Genomic DNA, 25,413 nt, shown 5'->3' with positions numbered 1-25,413 from the left:
GACTGTTTCATACTATATTACCTTTCCTTCACAAGGTTCACTTATCCTTGCTTATTTTGAAGTAGGTCTGAAGATTTTGTTCTTGGTATTACATCATATGCCTTTTTCTATAGGGGTTACTGTGGAACAGAACTGTTCAAATCCTGAGCAGTTAATGTCCTGAAAGGTTGTACTGGCAAACTAAGAGGCTTGTGGGTGTATATATGATATACAATATAGACAAAGCAGTAGGGAATGAGGGTGCTGTGTGCGCTGACCCCTTTTCTGTGGGATTCATTCCTTTCCCTCTTTAAAAAAAAATTTAAATCCTCACTTTACATTAGGCATCATGAGCACCTATTCCCACAGCAGGTGTCCTGCACAGCCTTATTTCATGCTCCATTAGAAAGATGTGAGGCCTGTAGGAGTCAAGATTTCTGCAAGAAGTGATTCCTAACTGACCAGGGGGACTCTCCAGGACAGGGAACTCTCTTCTGGTAAAAAAGGCTATTCGTTTCACATTAAGTTTTAATTTAGCAGAACAATTGCTTGCTTTCTTCAGAGAAGGAGAACATGTTCCATGAACAAAGACTGTCTGTAACCATTAGCTTTGGCCTCACTAAGCAAGAGGTCAGGTTTATTTTCCATACACTGTGCCTGCCAGACCTTATTTCGTTCTACTGCTTTTCATCAGGTCACTCTTATTATAATTCATCTATGAAAAAAAAGGAAGAAAAAAAATCATTCCTCTAAAGCAAAGTTAATTCAAACATCAACATGCAAGAAGGAAATCAAACAATAACAACCAAATTTAGGAATAAACTTCTTTATTTGACCAAGCAGCACATGTCCACAGCTATAAAAGGACAAGATCAAATATGTTTCTAAGACTCCAGTAATTAGCAACAAAACAGTGTGACAGTTTTAAAGGATGAAGAAATTCTGACTGGAGAGAGCTACAACTTGCTTTCAATATAGTGTAGTCACAGGCAAGGGAGGGATGGAGGGAGCAATTCAAGATTTATTTTTGTGACCAAATTTTGCTCTGAGCAGCCTTGATTTTGGCATTACATCAAATGACTAGTACGTTAACTATATTTTAAATAGTCTTTGCTTTTACATTTCCCTTTTTTGATGAACAAGAATATTTTGTCAATGACAAAGATATTTGACATGCCAACGTCAGAGGGACAGGGTGCTAGTGAGGGCCCTCAGCCTATTGCTCAGAGATGGGCTGGACAAACTGCAGCACACATAGAGGAGATGAACCAGGGGTTCCTGAGGTAATAGGAACCAATGGGGATGCACCAGTAAAGTACCTCAAAGGAATTCCAGCCACTACAACTGTAACCGTAGGATAGGGGCCGTGAAATAGAAACTATAGAATCAGGTTGAGATAATTAGTTTGTAACCAAGGTAATAGGTAATGAAGCTAGCTAACCATGGCAAGTGGCAAGGTGACCGTGGCAAGATACAATGCTGCTATGTTCCTTGTACAGTCCCTACCCAACCGGACAATAGGCCCGGGAATATTAATCTTATAAAGTAAGTTGCTATGGACAGGTGCAGGTGCACCTCTATGGACAGGTGCAGGTGCACCTGCAACAAGGATACTGCGCATGCCTGCATGAAGGGGGTCACCCAGCGGACACGGGTGCAAGACCACTGACGACCACCAGAGACCCCTGAGGACCACCGACTCAAATCACTGAGCATGCGTGACGGGGAGGAGAATATGGAAATGGATTCTAAGAAATGATTATCATAGGACTGCCTTTTCTGAGAAAAATGATGAATATGTATGTTTTGATCCTACATAACCTGTGTGTTGGCGATCACCTGGCATGCACGTTGGGTGAAGCTATCCCCCGTGCATCCAGCGCTGCAATAAAGAATGCCTGCCTTTTAACACTACATTGGTGTTACGAGGTTTATTCCCGGATTTCGGTGACACAACCAGTAAGTCAGCTTCATTGGGGGCCCAACTTAAATGCCTCTATGCAAATGCACATAGCATGGGGAACAAACAAGAGGAGCTGGAGATGTGTGCACATCTGCAGGGCTGTGATCTCATCAGCATCATGGAGACCTGCTGGGATGGCTCCTATGACTGGAGTGTTAGAAAGGAAGGGTACAGGCTCTTTAGGAAGGACAGGCAGGGCAGATGAGGAGGGGGTGTTGCCCTCTATGTCAATGACCAGCTGGAGTGCATGGAGCTCCACCTGGGGATGGAGGAGGAGACCACCAAGAGCTTATGGGTCAGGATTAAAGGGAGGGCTAGGGCAGGAGACATTATAGTGGGGGTCTCCTACAGGCCACCTGACCAGGGAGATTGAGCAGATGAGGCCCTCTATAGGCAGATAGGAGCAGCCTCAGGTTCACAAGCCCTGGTCCTTATGGGGGACTTCAATCACCCCGATATCTGTTGGAGGGGCAACACAGCAGGGCACAAGCAATCCAGGAGGTTCCAGGAATGCATTGTGATAACTTCCTCCTCCAAGTGACAGAGGAGCCCACGAGGAGAAGTGCCATGCTGGACCTTGTTCTCACCAATAAGGAGGGCCTGGTAGGGAATGTGAAGGTCAAGGGCAGCCTTGGCTGCAGTGACCATGGAGTTCAAGATCCTCAAGGCAGTGAGGAGGGCACACAGCAAGCTCACTACCCTGGACTTCAGGAGAGCAGACTTTGGCCTCTTCAGGGACCTGCTTGGTAGAATACCGTGAGACAAATCCCTGGAAGGAAGTTTACCTTTGCAAACGTCCCAGAAGAACACAATAGCACCATTTTAATCTGTACCAACATTAAATCTGAGCACTTTTCCTTTAATTGAATGTAAACAAATCTCACTGTGAAGCCCTTTCCTGCTTTACTCAGCAATGGGCTCATATAGTTTGCCTTTCTTTTATTTAATGAACATGCTCTAATTTAAAAGACGCTTTCAATAAAAATGCATTTCGCATTCAACAGGATGTATCTGAAAATGTATTTTATTCTGTCAGTACAGAGCTGGAGGAAATCTGACCTGAGCAACTCTGAGAAAAAGCTTTTTAAGCACTGGGGTCAGATTATTATCTCCTTTACTCCTGTCTAAATTCAGAATACATCTACTAATTTCTGCAAAGCTGGTCCAGAGTTACATAACAGTAAATAAGATAAAAATGGACTCTGTCATCACAGGTGTCACCCTTGCATCTCTCTGCTCCAAGTATTTTGCTCTTGCTCTACCTCCTGCTACCTCCAAGTGCCTTTCCTCAGAAACCTCCTTGCCCACTTGGAAAATTAGGTACTTGAAAGTGCACCAAAAGCCTTTGCAGTGCCAGATTCCCTGGCCTCTGCCTTCAACAGGCGCTGCCTGGTGCCTCCAACCCATTCCTGCAGGAAGCAGCTTGTGCGCAGGGTCGGTCCTCCTGCCGTTCCCTACACACCTGAGGGAGGCAAGTATGCCCAAATGCCAAAAGGCAGCTTCAACCCTCTGTGGCCAAATCGTGAGGTCAGTGAGAGGCCACTTATAACATGACATCCAATGTGCACTGCCTAACTGTCGTTTGGCAAGCATCTTTCTTTCTGCAAAGAACTTTAGATCGTTTAAGTCATCTAAAAAAATGCAGTTCACTTTCTCATCATATCACAGAGAGAGAGGGAAGACCAAGAAAAAGAGGAGAAACTGGCAGGGAGGTCAGTCACTATGGTCTGTAAATAATTAAATGCTAAAATGTATACACTGAGAAAGCTTCATTTGCCCTCCCCCTACTCGGAGGCTAATGTAGAACATATAAAAGTTTTAGCAAAGGCATTCCTAATACTATTGTGCTGCAAATCCTGTCTGATCCAACCTTCAAATATTTATGTAAACTGAAAAATGGCTGGAAAGAAGTCAAAACAAAACAAATATGCCACACAATCTCATTCTCACATATCCTCTTCAGGGATCTGCTTGGTAGAATACCATGGGACAAAGCCCTGGAAGGAAGAGGGGCCCAAGACAGCTGGCTAATATTCAAGGGTCACCTCCTCCAAGCTAGGGAGCGATGCATCCCAACAAAGAGCAAGTCAAGCAAAAACTCCCAGAGGCCCCCGTGGATGAACAAGGAGCTCCTGGGCAAAGTCAAACACAAAAAGGAAGCCTACAGAGGGTGGAAGCAAGGGCGGGTAGCCTGGGAGGAATACAGAGAAACTGTCCAAGCAGCCAGGGATCAGGTTAGGAAAGCCAAAGCCCTGATAGAATTAAATCTGGCCAGGAACATCAAGGACAACAAGAAAAGCTTCTATAGGTATGTCAGTGAGAAAAGGAGGATGAGGGAAAATGTGGGTCCCCTCCAGAATGAAACAGGCAACCTGGTTACCCAGGATATGGAGAAGGCTGAGGTACTCAACGACTATTTTGCCTCTGTCATCACCAGCAAGGGCTCGAGCCACACTGCCCGAGTCACAGAAGGCAGGGACTGGGAGAATGCAGAGCTGCCCACTGTAGGAGAAGATCAGGTTCAAGAATACCTAAGGAACCTGAAGGTGCATGAGTCCATGGGACCTGATGAGATGCATCCACGGGTCTTGAGGGAACTGGCGGATCAAGTGGCCAGGCCAGTCTCCATCATATTTGAGAAGTCCTGGCAGTCTGACGAAGTTCCAACCGACTAGAAAAGGGGAAACATAACCCCCATTTTTAAAAAGGGAAAAAAGGAAGCGCCAGGGAACTACAGGCCACTCAGTCTCACCTCTGTGCCTGGCAAGATCATGGAGCAGACCCTCCTGGAGACTATGCTCAGGCACAAGGAAAACAAGGAGGTGATTGGTGACAGCCAACACGGCTTCACTAAGGGCAAATCGTGCCTGACAAATTTGGTGGCCTTCTGTGATGGTTTTACAGAGTCAGTGGACAAGGGAAGGGCAGCTGACATCACCTACCTGGACTTGTGCAAGGCATTTGACGCTGTCCTGCATGACATCCTTGTCTCTAAATTGGAGGGACATGGATTCGATGGATGGACTGCTCGGTGGATAAGGAATTGGCTGCATGGTCGCGCTCAAAGTATTGTGGTCAATGGCTCAATGTCCAAGTGGAGAACAGGGACGAGTGGCATCCCTCAGGGGTCAGTACTGGGACAAGGGCACTGTTCAACATCTTTGTCGGCGACATGGACAGTGGGTTCGAGTGCACCCTCAGCAAGTTTGCCGACAACACCAAGCTGCGTGGTGTGGTCAACACGCTGGAGGGAAGGGATGCCATCCAGAGGGACCTTGACAGGCTTGAGAGGTGGGCCTGTGAGAACCGCATGAAGGTCAACAAGGCCAAGTGCAAGGTCCTGCACGTGGGTCGAGGCGCAATCCCAAGCACGACTATAGGCTGGGCGAGGAATGGATTGAGAGCAGCCCCAAGGAGAAGGACTTGTGGGTGTTGAAAAACTCACCATGAGCCGGCAGTGTGCGCTTGCAGCCCAGAAAGCCAACCGTGTCCTGGGCTGCATCAAAAGAAGTGTGACCAGCAGGTCAAGGGAGTTGATTTTTTTTTTTTTTTTCCTAGGGGTTGGAAGGAACCTCTGGAGATCATCTAGTTCAACCCCCCTGCTAAAGCAGGATCACCTAAAGCAGGTTTCACAGGATTATATCCAGGCGGGTTTTGAATATCTTCAGAGGAGACTCCACAACCTCTCTGGGCAACCTTTTCCAGTGCTCTGTCACCCTCAGAATAAAGAAGTTTTTCCTCATATTGAGATGGAACTTCCTGTTTTACAGTTTGTGCCCATTGCCCCTAGTCCTGTCACTGGGCATCACTGAGAGGAGTCTAGCCCCATCCTCTAGACATCCAGATGATCTCCAGAGGTCTCTTCCAACCCCTGCCATTCTGTGAATCTGTAAACCTTCTCCAACTGGCTCCCAGCTGTTAGGTGGTGGTTAATGAGTGATAATTACAGAGCTCGTATCTTTGAGTGCACTGATGGCCTCACGTCTTGCCAAACAATTTAGTCTGGTGCTTTCAGTATCATAGAATCATAGAATCATAGAATGGTTTGGGTTGGAAGGGACCTCAAAGATCATCTAGTTCCAACACCCCCTGCCGCGGGCAGGGACACCCTCCACTAGACCACGTTGCCCAAAGCCTCATCCAACCTGGCCTTAAACACTTCCAGGGATGGGGCCTCCACAACCTCTCTGGGCAACTTGTTCCAGTGCCTCACCACTCTCACAGTAAAGAATTTTTTCCTTATATCTAATCTAAATCGACCCTCCTTCAGCTTGAACCCATTACCCCTTGTCCTGTCACTACACTCCCTGATAAACAGTCCCTCTCCAGCTTTCCTGGAGGCCCCCTTCAGGTACTGGTAAGCCGCAATTAGATCTCCCTGGAGCCGCCTTTTCTCCAGGCTGAACAATCCCAACTCTCTCAGCCTGTCCTCACAGGAGAGGTGCTCTATCCCTCCAATCAGCTTCGTGGACCTACTCAGTAGTTGCAAAATGCTGCAAATTTTTTTTTTGTCTCTGCAAATAAATACAATCGTTTGTGGATTTTTATTATTTATTATTGATAGTGTTTTAAAAGAGCTAGATTTTTTAAAAATTGAAGTCTTTCTACTCTAGAGTGCAGGTTGTGCTTACATACCGTATCCTTATTAGTTGACAGATGCCACTTAACTCAGGCCAGATATGTTTAAAATGCAGCTACTTATAAAACTTTTTTGTATCATTTGCAAATTGCAGCTGTCCCTCTGTTTGCAGAGGTATGGTTGACACATGCTGCCAGTTTGTTTACCTGATTGTGCTAAGCGGCACAAAGGATGTGTATGAAATGTGCCACATTCTCAGCTGACTCCTATATGTGACCATCCCCCTAGAGGTGATGAAAGCCTGCAATTTTATTAACGTCATTGGTGGAGAATACTGCCAGGGCTGGAGGGCTCAGGGTGCGACAGGCAGCTCCCCACCAGGGGATGAGGTAGGATGATGGGCTGTGTCTGTATTGTTTGATGTCAAGGAAGTTGGGGACCCCTGCTCAGGAAGTACTTAAGATAATCTCCTACTTAGCACTCTCATGTGCAGCCCACTCTAATAATAGAATCAAAGTACTTCTGTTACGTAGGTCACCAGAGTATAGGAACTGAAATATTAAAAAACCATTCTATTTTAGGAAAAAAAAAAAAATCTTCTTTTTTTGGCAAAAGTCCAGGGCACTGAATTTGAAGAAGTACAATAGACAGCAGGAAGACTAAATGAACAAAACTTACTCTCAGTCACTGATACTGAATATTAATAACTCCCTTAATGTTCCAGATGGGGGTCCCCACACACACCCTCCAGGATCAAGATGATCTGCATCCAGTCCAAGGAAGAATCTTTTCCTCTCTTTTTCTTAACAGTGGAAGATGCAAAGATGCTAAGGAATTTTAATGGGAAGCAGAATCTATCAGCATTCAAGGGTCTTTCAGTTCATTTTATAGAGTCATAGAATGGCTGAAGGCACCTCTGGAGATCATTTAGTCCAATCCCCCTGCTCAAAGAAGAGTCAACACAGAACCGTGTCCAGTCAGGTTTGAATATTTCCAAGTATAAAGACTCCACAATGTCTTTGGACATCCTCTTCCTGTGTTCGATCACCCTTAGAATAAAAAGAGTTTTTTCTTATATTTAACTGGAATGTCTTATATTTCAGTTTGTGCCCATTGCCTCTTATCCTTTCACTGGATACCACTGATAAAAGCCTGACTCTGTCTCCTTTACTCCCTCCCATCAAGTATTTATACGCACTGATAAGTTTTCCTGAGGCTTCTCTTCACCCATCTGACCAGTCCCAGCTCCCTCAGCCTCTTCTTTTACGTCAGATGTTCCAATTCCTAAGTCATCTTTGTGGCCTTTTCCTGGACACACTCCAGTATATCTATCTCTTGTACTGGACTGGACACAGCACTCCAGATGTGTCTCACCAGTTCTGAGTAGAGGGGAAAGAGCACCTCCTGCGACCTGCTGGCAACACTCTTTCCAATGTAGCCCAGGATGCTGTTGCCTGTCTTTGCCACTAACGTTTATTGCTGGTGCATGTTCAGCTTGCTATTCACTAGGATTCCCAGGTCCTTTTCTGCCAACTGCCTTCCAGCCAGTTGGCTCCCAGTCTGTATTGGTGCATGGGGTTTTTCATCTCTGGATACAAGACTTGTCATTTCCCTGGTTGAACTTTATGAGGTTGCCCTCTGTTCATTTCTCTAGTCTTTTGAGGCCCTCAGAATGGCAGAACAACCATGTGGTGTATCAAACGCTCCTCCCAACTTTGTATCATCTGCAAACTTGCTGAGGGTGTACTCTGCCCAATCATCCAGGTCATTAATGAAGATGTTAAACAGTATTAGCCCAAGTATTGACCTCTGGAGTACTCCACTACTGACTGGCCCTCATACAGATTTTGTACTGCTGAGCACAATCCTTTGAACCTGACAGTTCAGCCAGTTTTTCAGTCCACTTTCCTATCCACTTACTTAGCCTGTACTTTCTCAGCTTCTTTATGAAGATATTATGGGAGAAAGTGTCAAAGGCCTTACTAAAGTCAAGGTAAACAACATCCACTGCTCTCCCCTCATCCACCAAGCCAATCATCTCATTGTAGAAGGCTATCAGGTTAGCCAGGCAAGATTTCCCCTTCATAAATTGTGCTGGTTTTGTCTGGGATAGAGTTAATTTTCTTCATAGTAGCTAGTATGGGGCTATGTTTTGGATTTGTGCTGAAAACAGTGTTGATAATACAGAGATGTTTTCATTAATGTTGAACAGTGCTTACATAGAGTCAAGGCCTTTTCTGCTTCTCATACCACCCTACCAGCAAGTAGGCTGAGGGTGCATAAGAATTTGGGAGGAGACACAGCCAGGACAGCTGACCCAGAGTGGCCAAAGGGATATTCCCTACCATATAACGTCATGTTCCGTATATAACTGGGGAAGCTAGCTGGGAGGTGGGATCATGGCTCAGGAACTAGCTGACCATCGGCTTCAGGTTGTGAGAAATTGTGCTGTGCATCATTTGTTTTGCATATTCTTTTATCATTATTATTATTATTATTATTTTCTTCCTGTTCTGTCCTATTAAACTGTCCTTATCTCAACTCACAAGTTTTAATTTTTTTTTTCCTTTTCGATTTTCTCCCCCATCCCACTGTGGGGTGGGAGTGAGCGAACAGCTGTGTGGTGGTTTTAGCTGCCTGCTGGGTTAAACCACGACATAAATCCATGATGACTGTTCTCAGTCACCTTCTTGTCCTTCATATGTCTGGAAATGGTTTCCAGGATTATTCGCTCCATCACTTTCCCAGTGATAGAGATGAGGCTGACTGACCTGTATTTCCCCAGATCCTCCTTCCTGCCCTTCCTGAAGACAGGATTGACATCTGCTTTCTTCCAGCCCACAGGAACCTCTCCTAATCACTATAACCTTTCCAAGATAAGCAAGAGTGGCCTTGCAATTACATCAGCCAGCTCCCTCAGCAGTCATGGGTGCAGCCTGTCAGGCACCATGGACTTGTATATATCCAGTTTGTGTAAGGGTTCCCTAACCTGATTGTCCTCCACCAAGGGTATGTCTTCCTTGCTCTGGACTTTCCCACTGGTCTCAGGGACCTGGGATTGCCAAAGGCTGGTTTTACCAATAAAGACCAAGGTGAAGAAGGCCTTGAGCACCTTGTCCTTTTCTGTGTTCATTCCCTCCAGATCTCCTGCCCATTCAACAGTGGGCCCATATTTTCCCTAGTCTTTCTTTTGCTGCTATAGTACCTGTAGAAGCCTTTCATGTTCCACTTCACCTCCCTCACCAGTTTCAACTCCAGCTGAGCTTGAGCTTTCCTAACCCCATCCCTGCATGCTCAGACAGTGGTTCTATATTTCTCCTGGGTTTGTTTACAGAGTTTCTCCTAACTGTCCCATGCAATGATCTGGGATGTGGTACAGTCCCAGAAACACTGGGCTACTTTAGCTGTTATGCTTTTTACTATAGAAAAGAGACAGCTGAAGTGGGGCCTGGATGCATTCTGCTGAAGCTTGTGAAAAAGAGCCTGTCTTGGCCTGCACTCTAATATGGCAACACATCATCCAGACATCAAAGGGAAGAAGAGAGGAGCACATACAGGTGACTTTTCATTAAAACTCTACTTTGTTTTTCATTTGGCTCAGACAAGCTATTCATTATGTGCTTCTGGCTCTCTGATCACCTGGATGCAATCTGTTCTTGCATTCTTAGAATTTTGCATGCTCCTGGCACAGGGATTATGGGTAGCAAGGCTGGCTAGAAAATAACTCAATTTCATCAAAGATTTCAAGGTTTCTTCACTTAGTTTTTCATTCTGCTTTGGGACAAAACTGAGACCTCATGGATTAAAGGCTCAAACTGGCCTTAAAAGAGCATTTTCCCCTTCTAATACAAGGCATTATTTTTCTTTACCTTAGCTACCATGTGAAGAGAAAATAGCAGAACTGTAACACATGAGATCAGTGAGGTGACCAGTTTGCTCTGTCACTGAGCCTGTATTTCCTATATATTTTTACAGTATTCATTACTTAGAAATCCTTTAGTCCTTCCTGTTTCTTCACTTCTTATTCTCAGGAAGGTAATTTTTGTGGAATTTCCCTGAACTCTTTCCATTGCTCCACTTTTTATGATGAACATTCAGAAGGCAGTGCTGCCAATGCACTTGAGATCCGGTAACATCTGTAATATATATCCTATTTGTAGTACCTCCTTAATATTGCCTTAATTCTTGGGCAGGTACCGCACACCGACATTGTGGCTTCACTGATCTGACCGTGATAAGAAGTAAATCTTGTTCATATGAAAAGTTACAGGAAATAGCAGTGCAATCCCAAGCTTTGTATGCTGCATGAGCTCCCTCCACCTATTGAAGTGTGACAGTAACATGTTTTTGAAGTAGAATGTATAGCAGTTCAAATGCAATCCCCATGCTCTGCTAAAACAGTCCTGGGGCTTGCTTCCCCCTCAAGGTCTCAGCTACCCCTAAAACCCCCTAAACTTTTTCTACTTTAGATGATGGGAAAGAGATTACATTACCCAAACTTCTGCTCATTCCAGGTCCCCACATGAAATGTCAGTCACAGAAGAATGTGCAGATACTCACAAGATCACTTCCCATACAAGTTTTAATCAAATTAGTAAATGGCACTGACATTTAAATCATTGCTAGGATTTTGTTTTAAACCTTTTTTTGAGATGAATAAAGGCAGTTCACTCCTTTCTACATTGTTTCTGGTTATCTGCAAGTTCATAAAGACAACTTTCTGTTGTTATAACCATAGCATTTAAAGACTTTCTTTGGAACTGGATTTATTAGGGTTTAATGGTTATTTCTCTGCTCACCTCAAATACCCTTAGTAGGAATGTGCACTTCAGGATCTCCAAGAGACCTCTCAACTGATTTTCAACATGTAATTAATTCCATGCTGTATTGGATCTGGCTGAGATGGAGTTAATTTTCCCCATAGCAGCCCTCATAGTGCTGTGCTGCGTATTGGTAGCTAGAAAGGTGTTGATAACAGACCAGTGTTTTGGCTACTACTGAGCAGTGCTGGCACACATCAAGGCTGTCTCTCCAACATTTCCCCCTCGTCCCTCAGCAGTAGGCTGTGGGTGGGCAAGATCTTGGGAGGGGACATATCCAGGACAGCTGATCTAAACTGACCAAAGGGATATTCCATACCATACGATGTCATGCTCAGCAATAAACACTAAGAGAAAGGAGGAGGAAGCAGGGGTATTCATTATTTATGACGTTTATCTTCTGGAGCAACCGCTATGCGTATTGAAGCCCTGCTTCCTGGGAAGTGTCTGGACATTGCCTGCTGATGGGAAGTAGAGAATAAATCTTTTGTTTTTCCATTGCTTCCACATGCAGCCTTTTGCTTTTGCCTTTTTCTTGACCCATGAGTTTTTTCCCATCTTATTTTTCTCCCCTCCCTGTCCTGCTGAGGAGGGGAGTGATAGAGCAGCTTGGTGAACACCTGGCATCTAGCCAAGGTCAACCCACCACACATGGCAAGCTTCAGCTGATGAGTTGTAGGTGTGTGAAGTCTATCTTAAACTAAGATGACATTAGAACTGTCATCTTGTCTTGTAGGAGCAAAATCATTAGTCTCCATTAGTCATCAACTAATTGCTCCTTGTATTTCATGTTTCCACTTCTAATTTGGAGGTGTATACAACAGTGAATGAACCATTATGGACTCAAGCTTTGGTTTTCTATATATATGAAGCCTAATCATTCCTTAATGGACTTAAATTTAGTCACAGAAACTAAGTTTTATCACTCATGTTAGAAAATCTTGTGAAGTAAAAACTGCACCTTAAGAAGAATACTAGTGCATGGAGACTAAAGCAGATAAAAATGGCAAAGGAAAAGTCAGAAAACCATGAATAAATAGAAACACCAAATTATTCTGTGGACTTCATAAGAAAATAATCTACCTTGTCCTGTCTTCTGAGCAAGTAGGATTTTTGTGAGGTAGACAAATTCCCTGCCAGGAGAGGACACAAATTAATCAGATTAGGATACATGGTATCTCTTCCCATCAAATAAAGAGGTCAAAGGCACCAGACTTGGTCACATTTGCATTCAAAATGCAAGATAAAAAACTGTGTCCCAACATCTAGTCTCCTCCAATTATTTACAGTCTCTGTATTTCCTAAGGACCTACTCTCCCCAAGTGCTGGGATGTCTGTCCTCACCCAGAACAGGTGAAGAAAGTCCTCTCGGTAGAAGACTTGTGGTTGTCCAGTACATAGGACTGGCCCTATGTGGAGGCATACTAGCACTTTATTCTTTCCCTTGAGAATTGTTCTCATTTAACCTCAAACTGCTGGTTTGGAGTATGACACACTCCATTGACATCAAAGCTCAGTCAGCAGTGGCAGCTAAACCCTTCATCTCCATGTTTGTTTCTCTGGGTTTAAGAACCCCCAGCAGGACTCAGGGCCATAACATACACAGCCAAGTGAGTAACATGAAACAGTCCCAGACTCAGGAAGCTTGCAATCTAAGACTATGGAAACACGTGCCAGGTGAGCAAACAGGTTGATAAGTAAATGTGGAAAAGTCGTATTTGCATATTGCTTTCAGGTGTTACCTGCTTACCCCACATGTTCATATCAGAATACACCAGAACACACAAGAAGTTCTGCATGTAGATTCATTTAGAAGGAAATGATGGTCCATCTCAAATACGTGGAAGGTTATAGATAGGGATATTTGGAAATAAATGTTTTACATGTCTGAAATATGTTATAGGAGTGTGGTGGGTTGACCCTGACTGGAAGCCAGGTACCCACCAAAGCTGCTCTATCACTCCCCTTCCTCAACTAGACAGGGTAGAGAAGAGATAACGAAAGGCTCGTGGGTCATGATAAGGACAGGGAGAGAACATTCACCAATTACCATCATGGGCAAAACAGACTGAACTTAGAAAAAAATTAATCTAATTTATTACTAAGCAAAACAGAGTAGAGCAATGAGAAATAAAACCAAATCTTAAAACACCTCCCCCCACCCCTCACTTCTTCCCAGGGTTCACTCCTGAATTCGCTATCTACTCCCCCCTCAGCAGCACAGGGGGATGGGGAATGGGGGTTACGGTCAGTTGATCACACATTGTCTCTGCCGCTCCTTCCTCCTCAGGGGGAGGACTCCTCACACTCTTCCCCTGCTCCAGCATGGGGTCCCTCTCATGGGAGACAGTCCTTCACGAACTTCTCCAACATGAGTCCTTCCCACAGGCTACAGTTCTTCACGAACTGCTCTAACATGGATCACCTCCACAGGGTGCAGACCTTCAGGAGCAAACTGCTCCAGCGTGGGTCCCCCATGGGGTCACAAATCCTGCCAGCAAACCTGCTCTGGCATGGGCTCCTCTCTCCATGGGTCCACAGGTCCTGCCAGGAGCCTGCTCCAGTGTGGGCTTCCCATGGGATCACAGCCTCCTTCAGGTGCCTCCACCTGCTCCGGCGTGGGGTCCTCCACAGGCTACAGGTGGAATCTCTGCTCCCCACCATCCTCCTCCATGGGCTGCAGGGGGACAGCCTGCCTCACCATGGTCTTCACCATGGGCTGCAGGGGAATCTCTGCTTCGGCGCCTGGAACATCTCCCCCTCCTTCTGCACTGATGGTGTTTGCATAGTTCTTTCTCTCATTCTCACTCCTCTCTCTGGCTTGAAAAACTGCTCCTAAGAGGTTTTTTCCCCTTTCTTAAATATGTTATCACAGAGGCACTACCACCATCACTGATTGGCTTGGCCTTGGCCAGCGGCGGGTCTGTCTTAGAGCTGGCTGGCATTGGCTCTATCTGACATAGGGGAAGCTTCTAGCAGCTTCTCACAGAGGCCACCCCTGTAGCCCCCCCCCGCTATCAAAACCTTGCCACACAAATCCAAAACAAGAAGAGGCGACTTGTTCTTTCTAGGAAGTGGGAAGCAAAAAGTAGATGAATTTTCTGGTAACATTTTTACCAAGAAAAGGGACTATCCCATATTTGTTGGTAAGTAACAGTCTCCAGAATTATAGCAAAATACAGCTTTAATGTAATAAGGCTAAAGCCATCTGCCTGTGCACGTAATGTTTGTCTTCGTGCATGGGGTTTTTTTGTCTTATTTAGTCGACCTTTTCCTACCACTGGATCAAATCACTTCTGCATCTTATCTGTAATCAAGATGGAAGCACTTTGGAGTAGAGAAGATGAGTGACAAGCACACTCAGCTCCCATACTGGGAGTCTCTATTCATTACCATAATAGAAACATATAATGCTCACAACATCCTTTATGGTCACAGGAGTTGTTGGAGATGTAAATTCCTTTATGAAAAAGTACCATTTAGACTGGGTCAAAGTAATCAGTCTCCTCTACTCCCCTCCCTTGGCCTTGTGGAAGGCTGTTTATGTGTTACATCAGTAAAAAACAGTTCACATAGTGCCTTTTTCATATCAGTAGGTTCATTCTTGGCATGATATGAAATGCTAGGCAGTACTGCCCTATTCTGGCATGCCTCAGATGTTATTGTAAAACAGGAGTCGAAAAGCTGACTACAAACAATGATATGGTCTTGCTTGTAGAACTATAATCCTCTCAAAATATATTGTCTGGTGTTTACCACTGCTCTTATAATATAATTTATAAACAGAGCTTAGAAAGTGGCTAGGCCAGTACATTAACTAGGATCCAGCAAGAGAGCTCCAGTGAGGTCTGGGGCACTGCAATTCTTCTGTAGCTGAGAGGGCAACATTACTGTAAAAATCTTCAGTTTATTTCCCTGTAAACAGCTTTCTGAGCTGAAGATAAACGAACTGGGAACCACACTCTCCCCCATGGCTCTTTGGCCAATATGAATCCATTTCATCTTCTGTGGGGCATTTGTGAAACAGAGGCTGCAGAAGCATTTCCAGGAAAGCCAGCGATTACATAATCCCTTGCAAGAGTACTGTTCAGAAGTTACACTAATTTCAGCTTTTCTTTAATTTTTGAACATTAGAGCAAATCTTCTCTTTTTGGTTTTGGTCTCGAGCGCACTCTAATTCCAGTGACTCATATTATCGGGAAAATAGATTATGTGACAGACAGAATCATAGAATCATAGAATGGTTTGGGTTGGAAGGGACCTCAAAGATCATCTAGTTCCAACACCCCCTGCTGTGGGCAGGGACACCCTCCACTAGACTACGTTGCCCAAAGCCACATCCAACCTGGCCTTGAACACTTCCAGGGATGGGGCCTCCACAACCTCTCTGGGCAACTTGTTCCAGTGCCTCACCACTCTCACAGTAAAGAATTTTTTCCTAACATCTAATCTAAATCGACCCTCCTTCAGCTTGAACCCATTACCCCTTGTCCTGTCACTACACTCCCTGATAAACAGTCCCTCCCCATCTTTCCTGGAGGCCCCCTGCAGGTACTGGTAAGCCGCAATTAGATCTCCCTGGAGCCGCCTTTTCTCCAGGCTGAACCATCCCAACTCTCTCTCAGACTGTCCTCATAGGAGAGGTGCTCCAGCCCTCAGATCAGCTTTGTGGCCCTCCTCTGGACTCGCTCCAACAGCTCCATGTCTCTCCTGTACTGGGGCCCCCAGAGCTGGACGCATTACTCCAGGTGGGGTCTCACAAGAGCAGAGTAGAGGGGCAGAATCACCTCCCTCGACCTGCTGGTCACACCTCTTTTGATGCAGCCCAGGACACAGTTGGCTTTCTGGGCTGCAAGCGTGCATTGCTGGGTCATGTTGAGCTTCTCATCAATCAATACCCCCAAGTCCTTCTCCTCAGGGCTGCTTTCAATCCATTCCTTGCCCAGCCTATAGTTGTCCTCAGGACTGCGCCGACCCACATGCAGGACCTTGCACTTGGCCTTGTTGAACTTCATGTGGTTTGAATGGGCCCACCTCTCAGGCCTGTCAAGGTCCCTCTGGATGGCATTCCTTCCCTCCAGCGTGTCGACCGCACCACACAGCTTGGTGTTGTCGGCAAACTTGCTGAGGGTGCACTCGATCCCACTGTCCATGTCACTGACAAAGATGTTAAACAGTGCCGGTCCCAGTACTGACCCCTGAGGGATGCCACTTGTCACTGATCTCCACTTGGACATTGAGCCGTTGACCACAACTCTTTAAGTGCGACCATCCAGCCAATTCCTTATCCACCAAGTGGTCCATCCATTAAATTCATGTCTCCCCAATTTAGAGACAAGGATGTCGTGTGGGACAGTGTCAAATGCCTTGCACATGATGTCAACTGCCCTTCCCTTGTCCACTGACTCTGTAAAACCATCACAGAAGGCCACCAAATTTGTCAGGCACGATTTGCCCCTAGTGAAGCCATTTTGGCTGTCACCAATCACCTCTTAGTTTTCCTTGTGCCTGAGCATAGTCTCCAGGAGGGTCTGCTCCATGACCTTGCCAGGCACGGATGTGAGACTGACTGGCCTGTAGTTCCCTGGGGCTTCCTTTTTTCCCTTTTTAAAAATGGGGGTTATGTTTCCCCTTTTCTAGCCAGTGGGAACTCTGTCAGACTGCCAGGACTTCTCAAATATGATGGAGAGTGGCTTAGCTACTTGATCCGCCAGTTCCCTCAAGACCCATGGATGCAACTCATCAGGTCCCATGGACTTGTGCACCTTCAGGTTCCTTAGATATTCTCGAACCCGATCTTCTCCTACAGTGGGCAGCTCTGCATTCTCCCAGTCCCTGCCTTCTGTGACCTGGGCAGTGTGGCTCAAGCATTTGCCAGTGAAGTCTGAGGCAAAGAAGTCGTTGAGTACCTCAGCCTTCTCCATATCCTGGGTAACTAGGTTGCCTGTTTCATTCTGGAGGGGACCCACATTTTCCCTCGTCCTCCTTTTATCACTAACATACCTATAGAAACTTTTCTTGTTGTCCTTGATGTTCCTGGCCAGATTTAATTCTATCAGGGCTTTTGCTTTCCTAACCTGATCCCTGGCTGCTCGGACAGTTTCTCTGTATTCCTTCCGGGCTACCTGTCCTTGCTTATGAGAAATGTTGGTCTTACTGATTCGAAGATAAAAGAGCCTACTCTGTGTCGTACACCTTGGACCCAAACTACTTAGGTGTTTGTTGCATGAGGACTGAATGAATACAGCCACAGTGTGAGTTGGTTGGCAGAAGAGCAGAAAGGATGTGCTTTTATATTGGCTTATATGACCAGGAGGGAGCACAGAAATGGGGCAAAGGGAAGAAGGGAAGTGGGATGCAACCTGTTTAGGTTTCCCTCAGCTTCCCTTTCCCATTAAATCTGCATATATGCTGAAATGATGTAGACACTGGCAACCTGCTATGTGACAATTCAGGGCACTGACCATTTGATTCTGGAAGTGGTTTTAGTTGGAGATCCATAGAAATATGTCTTTTCGTCACTTGTGGAGGCGGAGCTATGACAAGCAAGGGTCTGTTCAAGAGATGCCAGCTACAGTATAAGGGATCTTAAGAAATTTATGAAGCTAGAAATGTCAAGCCATGACTGAAGATGTGACATTAACCCCTCTCATTTCCCCCTCCCCATCTTTAATTATTTCTTTTTCCAAACAATCTATAATAAAGAAGAGCCCAAGGGGAGGATAGATCTGTTCTGAAGAAGGAAGCAATGAAGTGAATCTGGCAAAATGAAAAAAATCTCTGGAAAATAAGTTGGAGATAGTTGCTAAGTACACAGAAAACCCAATTTGGAATATTGAAAAATTTTGTTTAAATGCTGTGCAACTAAAAAACATTATTTTGAACATGAATGTGTAAATCAGTCTCTCCACAAAATGTGGAAAGAAGATCCCACCCAACTATTAAGAGACTGTATATGAGCACAGAAAATGTTTGTGCAGCTAACACAACATCCTGCTTGCCAAGGTCATCTTGCTCTAATTGTCTTGTCAGCAAAGCCATTTTATAGAAGAACTATTAACTCGTAATTTGTTTTTTTTTTTCTTCCTAGCAATTTCATAATTTTGATATTCTTTGGGCTTTTTGTCCAGTCCCAAAGCACTAAGAAATTCAGTTGAGAACACAATAAACTAAAACAAATCAATGCGTGTGAATGGCCACAAATGTCACATTGCTTATCTTGCTCTGTGAAACACTAAGCAGCTTCTGGCTTTTAACGGGAAGGAAAAACAAAGCTCTGTTATTATTGCTGTGCACACTTTGTTGTTTCACTTAGCAGTTGATTTTGGAAGTAGAAAGAAACAGAAATGATCTGATGTCTTTCCTCTCAAGATCAACCTACATCCTTCCTAGGGCAGAAAGAGTAGGTGAATAGGACACAGGAACATAGGACATTTGCCACTTCTATGGCTTCAGTTATCATCTAGTTTATTCCATAGCTTCCCTGAGAACAACAGTAACAGACTCCAGCAATGTAATTAGTTCAGCAGAAAAGTAAAGATGAGAGAATTTGTGAAAAATTACAAGACGAGAATGCTGAGGCATTTTGGCATAGGCACACTGAGCATTGAAAAATCCTTTCTGCAAAGGACTGTTTTCCTGGCTCTGCAAGTAAATGTGTAGGGAGCAATTGTCTCCTCAGATGTGCAGTTTGTCCTCACATGGAGAAGGGCAAGTTGCATCTGGCTTGGTAAAAGAAATACAAGACAGAGGGGAAGGGGGGGCTGTGGAGAGCACTAGCAGAGCAGGGGAAGCACAGTCTGAAAAGGCAGGCATGCAGCAGGTGCTGTGAGCGAGAATCCTGTACACCAAAAGGGCACACCAGGGAAATGGTCTTTTTGCTAGCCTGACATCAGGGCCCCTCCGCCTGCCCCCATTTTGCAATTCCCTCAGCAGCTATGTGATGAGGCTGGGGAGGTTTTACATTTTCTATCCTGCAGTCCAATGCTGAATCATCTAAGGTCTCCTGTCCTACCTACCTGGACCCAGTACCCGTTTATCAACAGTGGAAGGCTGATGCAATGAGCACCTGGGAACCTGTTCCCTCAAAATGAGAACTATGGTGCAGGTTGTCTTAGGCACTTTGCAGCCTCATCCTTGAGGTGCACGTAGTTATGAGTGGGGGGAAGTAGCCAGGGTTTTCATGAAAAATTGCTGTAAGCATCATTCCATGTAATAAGCTAAGGTAGGGAGCTATAAACCAGAGATAAGGAGTTGTTAAGCCATAGACAAATGCCTTGGAAGTGCTGTCATGTGTTCATTGCCAGGCATATTTTGGAAGTTGGAGTGAGAAAGAAAGGATGTAGGTGATAACCCTAAGTGCACACATGAACTCTGCAGCCTTCTGCCACCAATAGCTAACTCCTAGGTGATGGAAGTGATGTGGTTGAGTGGCCAGCATGAAAGCAAGGGTTATCAGAAACTCAGGCTCTCCAGGCTCTGCCAGACCCAGATCAGTCTCTTTAGCTTCTTATGCCTGGATACATATAATACTGCTGTGTTCCTGATATCTACTAATAAAAAGCTTTGTATAATATTGAAATATGATTACTGTGAGGTGCAATGATGCTTGTGTATGGACAATGACATGCTGGCATGGCATTTATGACCTTAATGACTTGTCACAGGGGAGCACCTGTATTTTCCCCCCTAGGTGTACAAATCCTTTGTTAAACTTGCACTTCATGGGAGACATTCAACATGAGCTGCTACTGCAGATGTCACCCACTTCTGCCCATCTTTCAGCTCACTGGTTGTTCGGGGTTTGCATGGCAAGGTTTTGGTAGCGGGGGGGCTACAGGGGTGGCTTCTGTGAGAAGCTGCTAGAAGCTTCCCCTGTGTCTGATGATAGAGCAAATGCCATTTGGCTCCAAGACAGACCCGCCACTGGCCAAAGCTGAGCCAATCAGCGACAGTGGTAGCGCCTCTGGGATAACATATTTAAGAAGGAAAAAAAAAACCTAGAGAGAGCTTTTGCAGCCAGAGAGAGGAGTGAGAAGGTGTGAGAAAGTTTTCAGACACCAAGGTCAGTGAAGAAGGAGGGGGGGAGGAGGTGCTCCAGGTGCCAGAGCAGAGATTCCCTTGCAGCCCATGGTGAAGACCATGGTGAAGCAGGCTGTCCCCCTGCAGCCCATGGAGGGAGGATGAGGGGGTGTAGCGATTCCACCTGCAGCCCGTGGAGGACCCCACGCCGGAGCAGGTGGAGGCACCTGAAGGAGGCTGTGGCCCTGTGGGAAGCCCATGCTGGAGCAAGCTCCTGGCAGGACCTGTGGATCCGTGGAGAGAGAAGCCCATGCCAGAGCAGGTTTGCTGGCAGGATTTGTGACCCCGTGGGGGACCCACGCTGGAGCAGTCTGCTCCTGAAGGTCTACACCCCATGGGAGAGTCCCACACTGGAGTAGTTGGTGAAGAACTGCAGCCCGTGGGAAGGACTCGCGTTGGAGAAGTTTGTGGAGGACTGTCTCCCGTGAGAGGGACCCCATGCTGGAGCAGGGGAAGAGTGTGAGGAGTCCTCCCCCTGAGGATGAAGAAGCCGCAGAAACAACGTGTGATGAACTGACCACAACCCCCATTCCCCATCCCCCTGTGCCGCTGAGGGGGGGAGTAGGTTGAAACCGGGAGTGAAGTTAACCCTGGGAAGAAGTGAGGGGTGGGGGGAGGTGTTTTAAGATTTGATTATATTTCTCATTGCTCTACTCTGTTTTGCTTAGTAATAAATTAGATTAATTTTTTTCTAAGTTCAGTCTGTTTTGCCCATGATGGTAATTGGTGAATGTTCTCTCCCTGTCCTTATCTTGACCCACGAGCCTTTCATTATCTCTTCTCTCCCCTGTCCAGCTGAGGAGGTGGAGTGAGAGAGTGGCTTTGGTGGGCACCTGGCCTCCAGCCAGTGTCAACCCACTACACTGGTGATGCCTGCAAACCCCAGTCCTGCAGGGGAGAGGATGTGCCCGAGCAACCTGCTCCAAGGGAAGGTGTGCTTGTAGGACTAGCTCATGAAATCACCTGATACAAGCAACTAAGTTCAGATTTTACTGCATCATCTACATTAGCCATAGAACAATGTTTCTTATCCCCTTGACAATTTTTTGTAGATATCTTTCCCTTGAACCCCTTTTGTTCAACAAATTTCTTCACCAAAAGAGTTGTCAAGCATTGTAACAGGCTGCCCAGGGAAGTGGTTGAGTCATCATCCCTGGAGATATTTAAAAGACATATAGATGTCTTAGGTACATGGTTTAGTGGTGGACTTGGCAGTGTTAGGTTTACAGCTGGACTTGATCTTAAAGGTCTTTTCCAACCTAAACAATTCTGTGATTTCTTAATGTGCAATAATTCATTCAGTTTGAACCATTATGAGAGTGGCTTTGGCACATTGATAGTTTATGGATGTATAAGAAGAGACAGTACTGACCATTTAAAACAGTGTATTATTGATTGCTCTAGACTAAACAAAAAATGGCATTTAATCAGTGCAAGATTAAGTCTTAGCTGGTTTATTCTGATCCTCAAGTGCTGTTAAATGGTCATAGTTGAAAAATGAGCTTTTCTGAGGGCCCTTGACTAACCTATCTACCAATATACCTTGTTATTCTTGAGTGAGAACCAAACAGTACTGAGGAAGAAATTAGTTGGAATGTAACCATAAACATTTCTTTTTAATTAGAATTCAGTCTTTCAAGTAGTATTATTTTTTCTGGGCAAATAATTACCTTAATGATAGTTTTCAAGGACCTTAGATAAGATTTTTTTTAAATCAACTTTACTGTGAGTAAATTTATTCTTTCCTTGTCAGGCTAAATATGAACTGTTTCCAAATCTTCATAACTGATTAGTAATTCTAAATCCTTTGGATATGGGATTCATTATTTCATCTCATTTGTTACCTGATAGTGTAGTCATAATTGCTTGTCCATGGGAGTGTTGCAGATCTGGGCAGATATTATTCATCAGAGGTCATCTTTGTTCCATCTTCTTACTACCAAAGTATTTCTGATGTGTCTGGAGCCACTCTGACAAAAGCAGGTCTCCATCTTCTTGCCACTATTTTAACTAACTGACCAAAACCATGGGACTCGTGAGGAACCATTTTAATCTCTTGCCTATGAAATTCTTTCTGAGCTCGCTCTCCCTTTGGTTTGGATGCATATGTGTCTTCTGATGCCTGTATGCCTCGGACTTTGGACGGTGGTTTATAAAGCCAGGGAAGTCACCTATCCCTAAATAAAAGTTTCTGTGTGTTTTATGGTAGATAAGCATCTGTATTCTGAATTCATGTTGCTGACTGACATCCCTGTTGTCAGACACAGGAGAGATGTTAAGATATAAATGGATACTGAATTGTAAGAATTTACCTATTTGGAGTTTGTTTGAGACATATCAAAGGGCAGTCTGATGACAGTTTCCCACTTTAGCCACTTATATTTCTATATGAAGCCTTGCAGTGTCCAGTGCTGATATTTCAGAGTTTTCCACCTCAAGATGTGCTGAAGAAGTGGAAGTAAATAAAATAGAAGGATCTAGAAATATTTATTATAGTATATCTGTAAATTCATTCAACATGCTTTTTCTCACTTGAAACTGTAGGCTTTTTGACATAGAGTAATCATCTTTTAAAACATTTTGGTCAATCAAGCTGTTTTTCAGTGGAAAAATTGATTTTGGAAAAACCTTTTTTGATGTTTGGATGAACTTTTCTTAATCAACACTGAGATTCAAAGAGGCACTCTTGAGCTGTGTGAGTTTATATTGAATTATTATCAATTCTATGTGATCAAAAAATGTCCATGCTATCAATAATACCAATGTGTGAGATAATTCCCTATACTCCATTATTTGTGATCTGTACTACAGCATCTGAGCAGCCTTCCTTTAATTGCTTGGGAGTATTTTAAAATTTCAGTAAGTGTTCATAATTATGCAGCTTTCATTTGGTGCTCTTCAACTCTGTGTCACTGAAATAACAAGAGTGAACAGCAATCTGCTAAATTATGCTTTAAAGAGAGGTAAATTTGGCTTAAATCTCTATTACTTGTCAGCTGAAATCAAAGCCACGCTTCTCACCAAACTCTTATGCTATTGCAGGGTTGCTGGAGCTCCAAATATAAAAGCATGAGGAGCCTGTGAGAAACTTCCTTAACTGGGTTTCACAGCATGCAGAACCTTTAATACATTGACATATGCACAGCTCTTTCATTGCACAGGGAGCTGAGTTGATGCAAGAAATTTGGATGTGCCTGACACAGTAAGAAACAGTGCAGAATTATTACACACTGCAGGCAGAATCATGGTTTTCCACAGCATTGGTGTCCTGGTTCTGGCTAGGATAGAGTTAATTTTCACAAGGAGCCAGGACAGGTGAGCCAAGCTGGCCAGGGGGCTATTCCATACCATGTGACATCATGCTCACCATAAAAGGGGGCTAGTTGGGGAAGGGCGGGTTCAGCGTGGCTCCAGGATGGTTTGACCATCTGGTCAGTTGTGGGATTGGTAAATTGCTTTCTGTTATCACCCATTGTGAATATCTGTTATCAGCACTGTTGTTGATTGTTTCCCTCTCCCTTGCCATCCCAGTAAACTGTCCTTATCCCAGCCCACGAGGCTTTGCCTTTGTTTTTCCATTCTCCTCCCCATCCTGCTGGGGGAGGGGTGAGCGAGTGGCTTGGTGCTCAGCTGCCGGCTGGGGCTAAACCACATCAGTCCTTTTTGGAATCAGGGGAGAGCGCGAACGCAGTCCCCCACTACCGCAAATTATGCTGTTGAGTTTCCTGCATTTGGGGAAATCGCAGGGGTCAGCACACCCGGAGTGCAGGGGATGAGCCTCGCCCTGGGAAAACCACCTGCCTGATCGTGGTGTCTCCCCTGCCAGGTAAGGATTGGTTTTGTCACCATCTTCTACAATGAACTAGCTGTGGCTGAGAGCAAATTTCTGTTCTTGCTGGGATTGCTGTCAACCACCTCTTCTTCTGACTACAAGAGGCATTGCTTCCTCTCAGAGCAGCAGCTTTTCTCTGTGTCAGCCGAATAGTGACAGGTCATGGGTTGAAATTATCACAAAATTTGCATTTTTTTTTCTCTTTTTCCAGCCTGAATTGTTTCAACACTTTTGACTGGGTTTTCAAGGTTTTGTCTGAAACAGTAGCTGTGATGAGATCCTCAGGATAAAGGTCCTGCAGTGCTTTCCTTTCAATAAAAAGTTAAAATTTGCACCAGGTGTCAGTTTAAAAAACAACAGTGTGATTGCCTTCTTTTTTTTCTCAGTTATTTCTGCATAGCCCAAATGACTTCTGAGGTTTTATTTTGGATTTGCAACAAATTAGTGATCATTCAAGATTTAAAAAGCTGAATACAGTACAATGCTTTAATTTTTGTGGGCTCAATGTAGCCACCTTGTTTGTCCTGAAGTGCAGAACATTCACTGAAAGTCCCATCATTTTAAAGTATCTGTCATTTGGTCTCCACAATCTTTGGTCTTTCCTGGAAATCTTGGCCTGTATGAGAAGCATCCCATCTCCAAAAATGTTCAGACTCGAATGTTAACAAGAGAAAAAAAAATTATAAAGAGCGATAGGATGGTTTGGTAGTATGAAATGCCTCTAAGCAACAAATTATGAACTTAGGCTGTTTTGTGTGCATTTGTGAAAGTGTATTAAACCCAACGAAACCTTGGAGTCAGAGAGTCCTTAATCAACAGGAGATATCTATGATTACCATGGCTGAAAAATTTGAGTGGTTTTTCATCTGTGAATGCTATTGAAGCAACACTGAACTGAGATGCTCCACAAGAATGTGTGACTACTGACAGTCCCAGGGGACCACAGAAATGCTTTGGTTTGGAGAAGCCTGAACATTTCATGCCAATTCCAGCATAATAACTTCCCTATTTCTGCATACATTCTTTCATAGATACAAACAGTAAAGTCAAAGGTAGCCATTTCAATACCACTTTTAGAAACAAATATTTTCTTTCACACGGAGGGTATCAGAGAATGTCATTTTTTTGTCCCAGTTTTGGGAAATAACAGTGTCAGAAC

The 25,413-nt window shown here is 44.6% G+C and overlaps 1 non-coding gene across 1 annotated transcript; it reads right to left on the bottom strand.

The window, feature by feature from the left end:
- Nucleotides 1-24,092: 24,092 nt before the first annotated feature.
- On the bottom strand, nucleotides 24,093-24,256 carry LOC142599362 (U1 spliceosomal RNA). The gene has a single exon (XR_012832912.1). It is a non-coding gene; the product is annotated as a U1 spliceosomal RNA (small nuclear RNA).
- Between the last annotated feature and the right edge of the window lie 1,157 nt (nucleotides 24,257-25,413).

Source organism: Balearica regulorum, chromosome W (assembly GCF_011004875.1).
Source record: "Balearica regulorum gibbericeps isolate bBalReg1 chromosome W, bBalReg1.pri, whole genome shotgun sequence".
Classification (NCBI taxonomy): Eukaryota; Metazoa; Chordata; class Aves; order Gruiformes; family Gruidae; genus Balearica; species Balearica regulorum.
This window is presented reverse-complemented; position numbering and strand designations above follow the sequence as displayed.